The sequence below is a fragment of the Merops nubicus genome, unplaced genomic scaffold (assembly GCF_000691845.1).
Source record: "Merops nubicus isolate BGI_N331 unplaced genomic scaffold, ASM69184v1 scaffold5625, whole genome shotgun sequence".
Classification (NCBI taxonomy): Eukaryota; Metazoa; Chordata; class Aves; order Coraciiformes; family Meropidae; genus Merops; species Merops nubicus.
The window spans coordinates 31,705-40,423 of NW_008610171.1; positions in this window are offsets into that span (position 1 = coordinate 31,705).

Below are 8,719 nucleotides of genomic sequence, written 5' to 3' on the forward strand. Positions count from 1 at the left end.
AACATAGTCATGACTATTTCTAACTAATGAATGAATCAAACATTTTTCAGAAACTTATGAAGGTTGGATATTTAAAGCAAACAGAAATGACAGAATAATTCTGTTAATAGCAATTAAAAAAGGAAAATGCAGTTGGAGGGAATAATATTCTTTTGATGTTTTCTGTATACAAGATATACAATGGAGCAATTATCTGTTTGTTTTCAGCTACCAGGCATGATTTATTAGTTACAGTATTTTGGCTTTGAAACACTGAACATGGATAAGACAGCACGTGCTCAGTTGTGTGAGGGTTCCAACATCTGTCCTGACAATCCTCTTACAGAAAGTCTTTTTGGAATTAGGAAATGGCAACATGAGTTCTGAAATGGATATGAAAGCAACAGTAAATGGGATGGGGGGGTGGGGGATTGGAAGAGAATATTTCATTATTTCATTGCCCCTTTTTAACACATTAACTGCTTGAACTATTTGTTTTTATGATTCCAGATGGTAGCAAGATGCATATAAATGAATAAAATGAAATAGAACAAATCAAATGCTTGGCTGCTGTTCAAGAGCAGCTAAGGCTAAGCTTTATTAAATTCACATGAGGATATGATAACTGTGGAATTTCACAGAATGAACTGCAATAATCTTACTCAGGAAGAACATAATTCTTCTTGAGATAGATGGGAGAATCAAAAATTTTATCATGGAAAAAACAAAGCCCCCCTGGAGATTTATTTTCAGAGGGCATTCACTACTTGATTGAAACCTGTACATACACCACAAACAGAATCAAGGTGCACAGCCCAGTTTGACTTAGCAAATCTTTTAAGGATTTGTTCCTTCTCAGCAGCAAAGCAGAAACTACGTCAAAGAAAGTTAGGATGTTCTAGGTTACGACTGTTCCCTGTGTCATATAAAGTCCCTTTAAGAATAAGGACATTTATATTTAAAAAGTATTAAGTTTCAAACTTGTATTAGACATATTTAGTTTATATTTGAGTAGGAAAAAAACTAAAGCTGACTAAATAAAATATTTTTTATGAATTTTTGCAGGATATAATTCATTGTTGATGCTGTTTTTGTGTCTGTAAATAGTTTTCATACTTCTGCAGTTGAATGACTCTCTCAACATTTTCAGAAATTTGTTTTGTCACCTAATGAAATCAAGCAAAAAAATTTGTTTCTTTTTAATATGCTATGTTTCTCTTGTTTGTTTTCATTGAAACTCCAAAATTACGACTTGAAATTTCTGATGAAAGTAAAATGTTTTCCTCGAAAAGCCTGAACTATATTTCCTGTAAATACTTATAGGATATATTTTGTTCAATTTTCCATTTAGATATAATTTAAATTGAATTTTGTTCATAAAACTGCATTCTTAAACTTCATCCCTGTATCTAAAATGAAGAGTAAAATTCTGAAACTTGGGGGAAAATAACTGGGAGCACTCAAATCTATTGCTGAGCTAGTCATGTAGAAGCAAGGGAAGCAATAGATCCACAGCTGGTTTTATATTCCCTTTATATTTCCTTGGCTGTGTTTGTCCAGTATGGTCCCCCTGCTGTACCAGCTGAGCAGAAGGTCATAGCATGGGTGGGGGTGGGTGAATGGAGACATCTACACTGCACTTCATAGTACCTGGAGATCCTCGGAGGAGATTTTCTTCAGTGGAGAGCTAAGATTATTTAGCAGGCTTTATGTCAATAGAATTAGGTGTATTTACACTCCATAGTAACTTACTGCTTTGCATTTTTACTTATATAGAAGAGTGAAGCAAATAAGCAACAACACAGATGTCAGAAGGTTTATTTTATCCCATGAAGAGATAATTGTCACCACTAGAATTTAGTCTCTTGAGTAAAAGTTTCAAATGCGTAAATGCAAAAGCCAGAAAAGAGAAGTTGAGTCAACCCTTTACCTAGGGCTGAGAAGTGCACTGTTGACATGACGCAGTTACCTGCAAGGCTTTCTCTTCCCTGAAATGAAAACCCTGTGTGTGAGGCCTGTGCAGGGGAGGTCACTCCTGGCTGTGCTGCCCACTGCATGGTGACCATCTGCCACGGCTACCAAACTTCACAGCCTTTACTAGATTTTGTAATCACAGGTAGAGAAATGAAGTAACGGTGACATAACTTACCAAGTCCTGCCATTCCTGGTATCTGCATCTAACTGATGGATCATGTAAAGTAATTTACTCCCTTTCAGTGGAGCTACTGCATGGATAAGGAGAAGAGGTGAAATGAAAATTCCTTTCGAGGAAAGCTTCACAAACATGGGAGAGGACACAGTTCTTGCTTGAAAGGGTCTTGATAACAAGTTTCTGTTTGAAAAGTCAGGAAGATTTGGAAGTATTGAGATAGCCTAAAATGCAACTGTGATATGACAGCTTGAATATATGGCAACTTGGATAGTTGCAGATGTTTGGTTTTTTTTATCTTTTCCTTTATTATTTTTCTTTTTTTCCTCCCTGTTATTATGGCTGGTTGGTTTTTGGCATTTTTAATGTTTGAGGGTTTTTCCCAAGTACAGAATGTATTATACAGTAGCCTACAATATTTTTTTTTTCTTTTTTTTTCCTGGACATTGTACTTTTTTTACAGTTCTTTAACCATTTGATGGAAGATACGAAGTAAGCTAGATCCTCAAATTCAGCATAGTATTTTGAAATTATTTGGTGCTGGGTTACAGGACCAGTGTAAATAGATATATTGGAATTTTTGTTAACAAAAGTATTTTATATGGCAGACACTTCTATCTTGTTCTGTGACTTGTAAGTCAGTTTGAAAAGATATTTTGATCTTGTTTTTAAAACTTAACTCTGTGGGTATTAATCCTGCACTGGAATGACTCAAGATCAGCTTTTTCAAACAAGGAAACGGAAGGCTGTATTAAGAGAGAGCAGTGAAATATTTTGAATCTTATATGAATGTAAAGTCAAAAAAAATTAACATCAGCTGTTACAGAAACTTTATGTGATTGTTGCTTATTACTTAGGAGTTATACTTGTTTTACAGTACCTTATATATGTTTATACCAAAGTTATTTTTAAGCAATACACAAACCTAGAGCACAGTTTGTAATAATACAGGGAAGTGCCATAGTACAGTAATTAAATATTTTTCAATAGGTGCAACTGGTTGACATTTGTCCATTCTATAGCAGGAAAAAAATACTGAAAGAGCATGGGAAATGTTTATAGGAACTGATGGATAATTACTTTCCAAATGTTCAGTTTAATTAAGGTGGACATCACATGGAAATAAAAACAGTAGAAGGCAGATGATGATTTAGGGTTGTGATTAAATCCCTTGTAGGTGGTTTGGGTAATGTCAAACACAGGTCAGTTTTGTTTTTGGGGTGCTGAATAAAGTCTTTGCTGTTGTCCCTTTTGAAAATGAAGTAAAAGACAGAATCTGTCTTCTTGGTAAACTGAAGGTGTTCATCAAAGCCACAGATGCTGAACTTTCTTGAAGGCTGCCTAGTCCTGAAAATAATAGTTCGGTAGTCTATATAAATATAATGGCCAGAAAAAGTCTGACATATATCATAACAGATAGATAACCTTTTCTCCTTGTGAAATTAGCCCAAATAAAAACTGTCAGATTTAATCAGAACTGTTTTTCCTCTCCCTATGTCAATCAAACCTTTCCTATTGATAATCTGAACAAAATAAGGTTGAGAACACAAAGTCTACTTTTGTATTACTAAGATGAAAAGATTCTGCCAGGTTGTGATAACATTTGAGATGCAGAGGCTGTTACAGGAACATAATGAATATCAAATATATCTGCAAAAAGGACTCTTTATCAAGATAAAATCCTGATGAAAAATGCCACTTATTCTTTACTTTCCATCAGGCAGGTTTAAAGACTGCAAGAGAAGAATGTAGATCTGTGTTTAATGGAGGTATTTAGTTTAGTACTCTGTGTGCTGAAATGTGAACCTTGAATTCAGTTACTTCTCATCTGATCCAAAAATTTATTTAAAAATTAGATCAAGTTCTTTCATATTCAAATGCAGAATATTCTATTAATAAAAGAGAATTTACTATTGGATGTCACAATCTTAGAGGTATTTCTGTATAACCTGTCATCCCAAAGGACTTCTGTAGTATTTGGATTGGTTTCAATGTAACTATACATTACATATTAAATTAATTGCATATTAATTTATACTCCTCAGAAGTACTAGGTTCCATGAGTGAAGAAATCAGATTTGGTACAATGAAGCAAAAGCTGCCATGTGCTGATCTCAGGTACTGATCTCAGGTACTGGTTCATGACTGCCATGATTTTTCTTTTTTTTCCTTAAGAGAGAAGAGGGTGATTAGTTTGTTGCTGATTAGTTGATTTCTTTGTGTTTCTTTCTGGTTTTATGTGGCAGTACAGCACATCTGATACTGACTTTAAGTCTGTTATTCAGGACAGGAGCTGGAGCTGGATTCTCCTGTGCTGGTCAAAAAAATGTGATGTATTGGGAACTCAGGAGTGAATGCATTGTGCATTCTACACTGTTTCCGTGCCACGACTTGTGCTTGGTTGTAGGCTTTGTATGGATTTTTTTTTTTTCAAATGTTTTTGCCTTAGCCATGGCGTGGATGGAGATTGGAAGAAGAAAAGCTTAATAGCAATTTTGGTCTTGAAAGATAAAGACTGGTTGATCCAACTTAAATGGTTACAGATGAAACAACCAATATCCATTGAGTTGTAGAGACAAGCTGCAAAACTTCACAGGTCAGCACTACACCAGCTGCAACCAGAAGAGGAGGATGGTGAAAAGGGAAGGTGGAGTATTGGGCATACTGTAATAAAATTTTGAGAGGATATCCAAAACCAGATGGATGGAAATGGAACACATTCTTTACTACATAAATTACAGTGAAAATCGAAGAAAACTGAATTCCGCAGCCCTGCTGTTTGGTGTGTTGCTGAGGATGAATGGTGTTTTCTTAATGAAAGACAGAGTTCTGTTCATGACTGCACTGGTTGTACACCACGGAGGGGGGTGAAGCACACGGAACAGATTTGGGTGTAGGTATGAGCCCCCTGAGGCAGCGATCATAGCGAACCCCTTAGACTGAGACAAGAGACCATTTTGTTTGTATTTTAGTAGGAGAAATGCTGAAAAGTAATGAGGTAATGTTTTAGTTTCCTTTTGGCTGTCTTTGGGTTACTTAATTCTCTTTTGCAAATTTAGAACAGATTAACTGAATACTGATCAGTAAATAGGCTACACCAGGCCTGGATATTCAGCTGTCAGTGGGCTTGGGGAGGGAGAATAAGCAGAGCACACACAGGCTGGGTGTTCTTTCATATTGTGCAATGCTTGATGTTGAAGATAGACATCAGAATCTCATAGTGATTTCTTCGAAGTGATAATTGTTTCTGTTTTGAATTATTACAGAGGTAGCAGAAATAATTTTTTTTTTTTTGTGACGTATTTAGGTTGGAATTAATTTCTTCTGTGGGAGATGAAGGGAGACACACCTAGAGCATCATCTGCTGTAGCTGCCTCACATACCTTGCATAAGCTGCCCTGAGTCACTCTCGGTAGATATCTTTCCTCTATGTGCTGTAGGAGGAAACTATACGAACACTTTGCTTTTAGATGGCTAAAGTTGAGTAAGATGATTTCTGAGATCTAATACAAAAAATATTTTTAAAAATAGGGCTCACAAAGGGAACATTTTGAAACTGTGACCTTCAGTAGTATAGGCATATGTGCTCTCAGTTAGAAAGAGCTGAGGTAGTTAAATGATAGATAGTGCAGAGGAGGTTTTCAAAGTGAGTAGAAGTATGGTACTCAGGTATTTTCACCTCTGTTGACTAATGTAACAGTGCTTAGTCCATGTGCATTGTCAGAAGTTATTTGATATATTAGTAAACTTTACTGTTTCAAGATAAATTCTCTCATATTTTCCCTTATTTTTGTAGTATAAACATTTTATATACTATTTTATAATGAACATATTTCTCACCTTTGAAGTAATTTCTCTTTGTTAGATCATTTTTGTAGGTGTATTTCCATTAGTCTGATTCACCTCCTTCGCTCTTTGCTGCAAGTTGATAAAGATTCAAATGCATTTGTTCTGCTTCTTTATTTGGGCATTTATTAAAGCAGTATATTTGCAAAGACAAAAAGAACAAGGATTTTGAAGAACGTGTGTTTAATATATAAACACATGCTTCCATATTTCCAGCAGACAGCCTGCAGTGGATTGTACGTTCCAGTAACTCAAAACCATGCTTGAGGAGGAAGTGAGTAATGTTGTCTTCAGGCAGTGTGGACAGTGTCATCACCTTCTTGTTTGCAAAGTTCACACGTGTCAACACGCATGGGTTTGTTTCCTTTGATAGCACGTACCCTTTGGAGAAAATGCCATTCACTTTGGACTCTGACTGTCACTACTGAGCTAGTCAGTGAAGTCTTGGTCAGTTCAGAAAGTCTCTTGGGCAGCACATAATTGCAAGATGAAGTTCGTGTCATGTTGTTAGAGAAGTCAAAGCTGGTGTTGTCTTGAGGTCTGTTCCTATACTGCTGCTTTGAAACTTGCAGCAGGCCATGCTGGGAGAAGAGTCCAGTAGAGAACTTGTTTCCAGAAAGCACTAGATATTTTGTTCTTTAAGTACTACTGTCAAAGCATAAATTGAGTTAATGGCTGTAAAGAGTTCATGTTCCTTTTGTAAAAACTGGACAAAGAATGATGATTTTTCAGTATAATGAGTCTGAGTTGGGATGTAAACGGAGAATTTTATATTCAGTTGCCTAGTTCTTCCCAGAAATCTTTGGAAGACTGAGCAGCACAGATACATCTTTATACAGAAGTGTAGGAGCAGAATTTGGAAGTAGGGTAATAGGAAGATGGGAAGTGGACACTGTGAGGGGGAGGAATTTATCCATATTAAATCTAGAAACTCCTAAAATCTCACAGGAGTTTTAGAAGCAGGAGAAACTTGGTACTTTGCACAGCTTTTGGTAAAAGTCTGGGAATTTTGTTATCTGTTAAGCAATTTTTACTTTATCCTTCCTTTGGAACGAATAGTGCATGGAGTAAAAAGAACCTTATGATGTGGGAAAACTGAAATGAAGCTCTGCTCTAATACAATTTGCCTTTTATCAGAGCAGTCTATTGCTCTTTTACTGCTTCTGGAGATAGACATCCCAAATTCCATCAACTGCCGTCCCATGTGACATTTAACACATGTATTGTGATGTCCAGAAGGATTTTGAAGTCTAATTAGCATCTGATAGCTGAATTATATGCTCAATGTAAGTGCAGCTTCCATCGTGTCAGGGCTTGCACGTGTTGGAGTGATGTGGTAAAGCTGCTTTTACACTGTGGTACAGTCTCAGACTGGAGAAGTTTAAACCTGAACCTTCCTGAGTAGCCCTGATACATGCAAGATTTAGGGATTAGGAAAAAAACTATCTCAAACTATATTTTAATCTAGTTTCCATTAAGATAATTGGCTGCCTTTTGGTAAAACCTAAAAAAGAACTGTTTATTATTTGACTGAGTTTTATTTCCTGAAGCCCACATCTTGAATTTATTTTAATGGAAAATCAAAGGTACTGTTATTTGATGCTTCATCTCATTTACTTTCTTCTAGTTTGGAGAAGTAACATGCTTTTATTGTATGAATAAAAGGCCAAGAAAAAAAGTATAATAATGAAGTAGAGGAATGATATTCTCTCAAGGCATCCTTGCGATACTATACGTCATATTGCATGCATTGTTCTATGTATTTATTCACAGCTTTGCACTTTAAGAAAACTACAAGGGGATGAAACCTCAAGAGGAAAAAGCCTTATGAAATGAGAACAAACAGTATTGGAGCATAAGATGTCTCGCTAACCTTTAAAAATGCAATGCAGTCCCACACAATTTTCTTCATTCAGAAGCAATCTGCAGCTCTTTAGCAGGAAACCAATCATTGAGTTCTCACTCATTTTGATGTATGACTTGAAATTCAATACAAAAGAAGAAAAGGTCTTTTGGAAAATCATATTAATGGAGGTTCATTTTCATTATGTCCAGTTTCCTCTTTAAGGATATCTCTATTTCCACTAGTGCCCTTCTCTAGATTTTTTTGTGTGTATTTTTCTTCACATGCTTTGAAATTTGTGTGGTAATCTCTGCTACCAGTTTCTTCCATCCTGTCTTGCTGTATTAATTTTAGCTACAAAATTTTATAAGTTAAAATTGTAGAGTCATCTGTCCCTCACTGTGCTTTGACATCTTATATTTTATTTCTTTCTTCAGTAGCACAAGGTTTCTGTTGCTTTAAAGGAAATTATGTCTTTGGAATTTTATATGAAGCCAAACATCTTTGCATGGTCTCAGCATGCAACGAAGAACAAAGCAAAAGTGAAGGTACAGTACTGGAAGTATTTTAGTAAATCATTGATGTTCCGGATCAAGGGTCACGTGCTTTTAGCTCACTCTGTTATCTACTTTTAGTGACTCAAAACACTGGAACTTGATTATCACAGTGAATGAGTACTAGTACTTTACAGTTAATTCAGAGGAGACTCTGTTTCCTCAGGAGCTGAAGTTGCTGAGTGTCACTGGCAGAGTGACAATCTTCCTTCTGTACATGCTTAGGATGTGCTTTTCAAAACTGTGCAGGCTCTCTCCACTTCCAGTAGAGAGGCATCACCACTGACTTCTGGGGAAGCGGAGTCAGGTCAATGCATAAAGCTTTACAAAACTTCATTCATCTGGTTT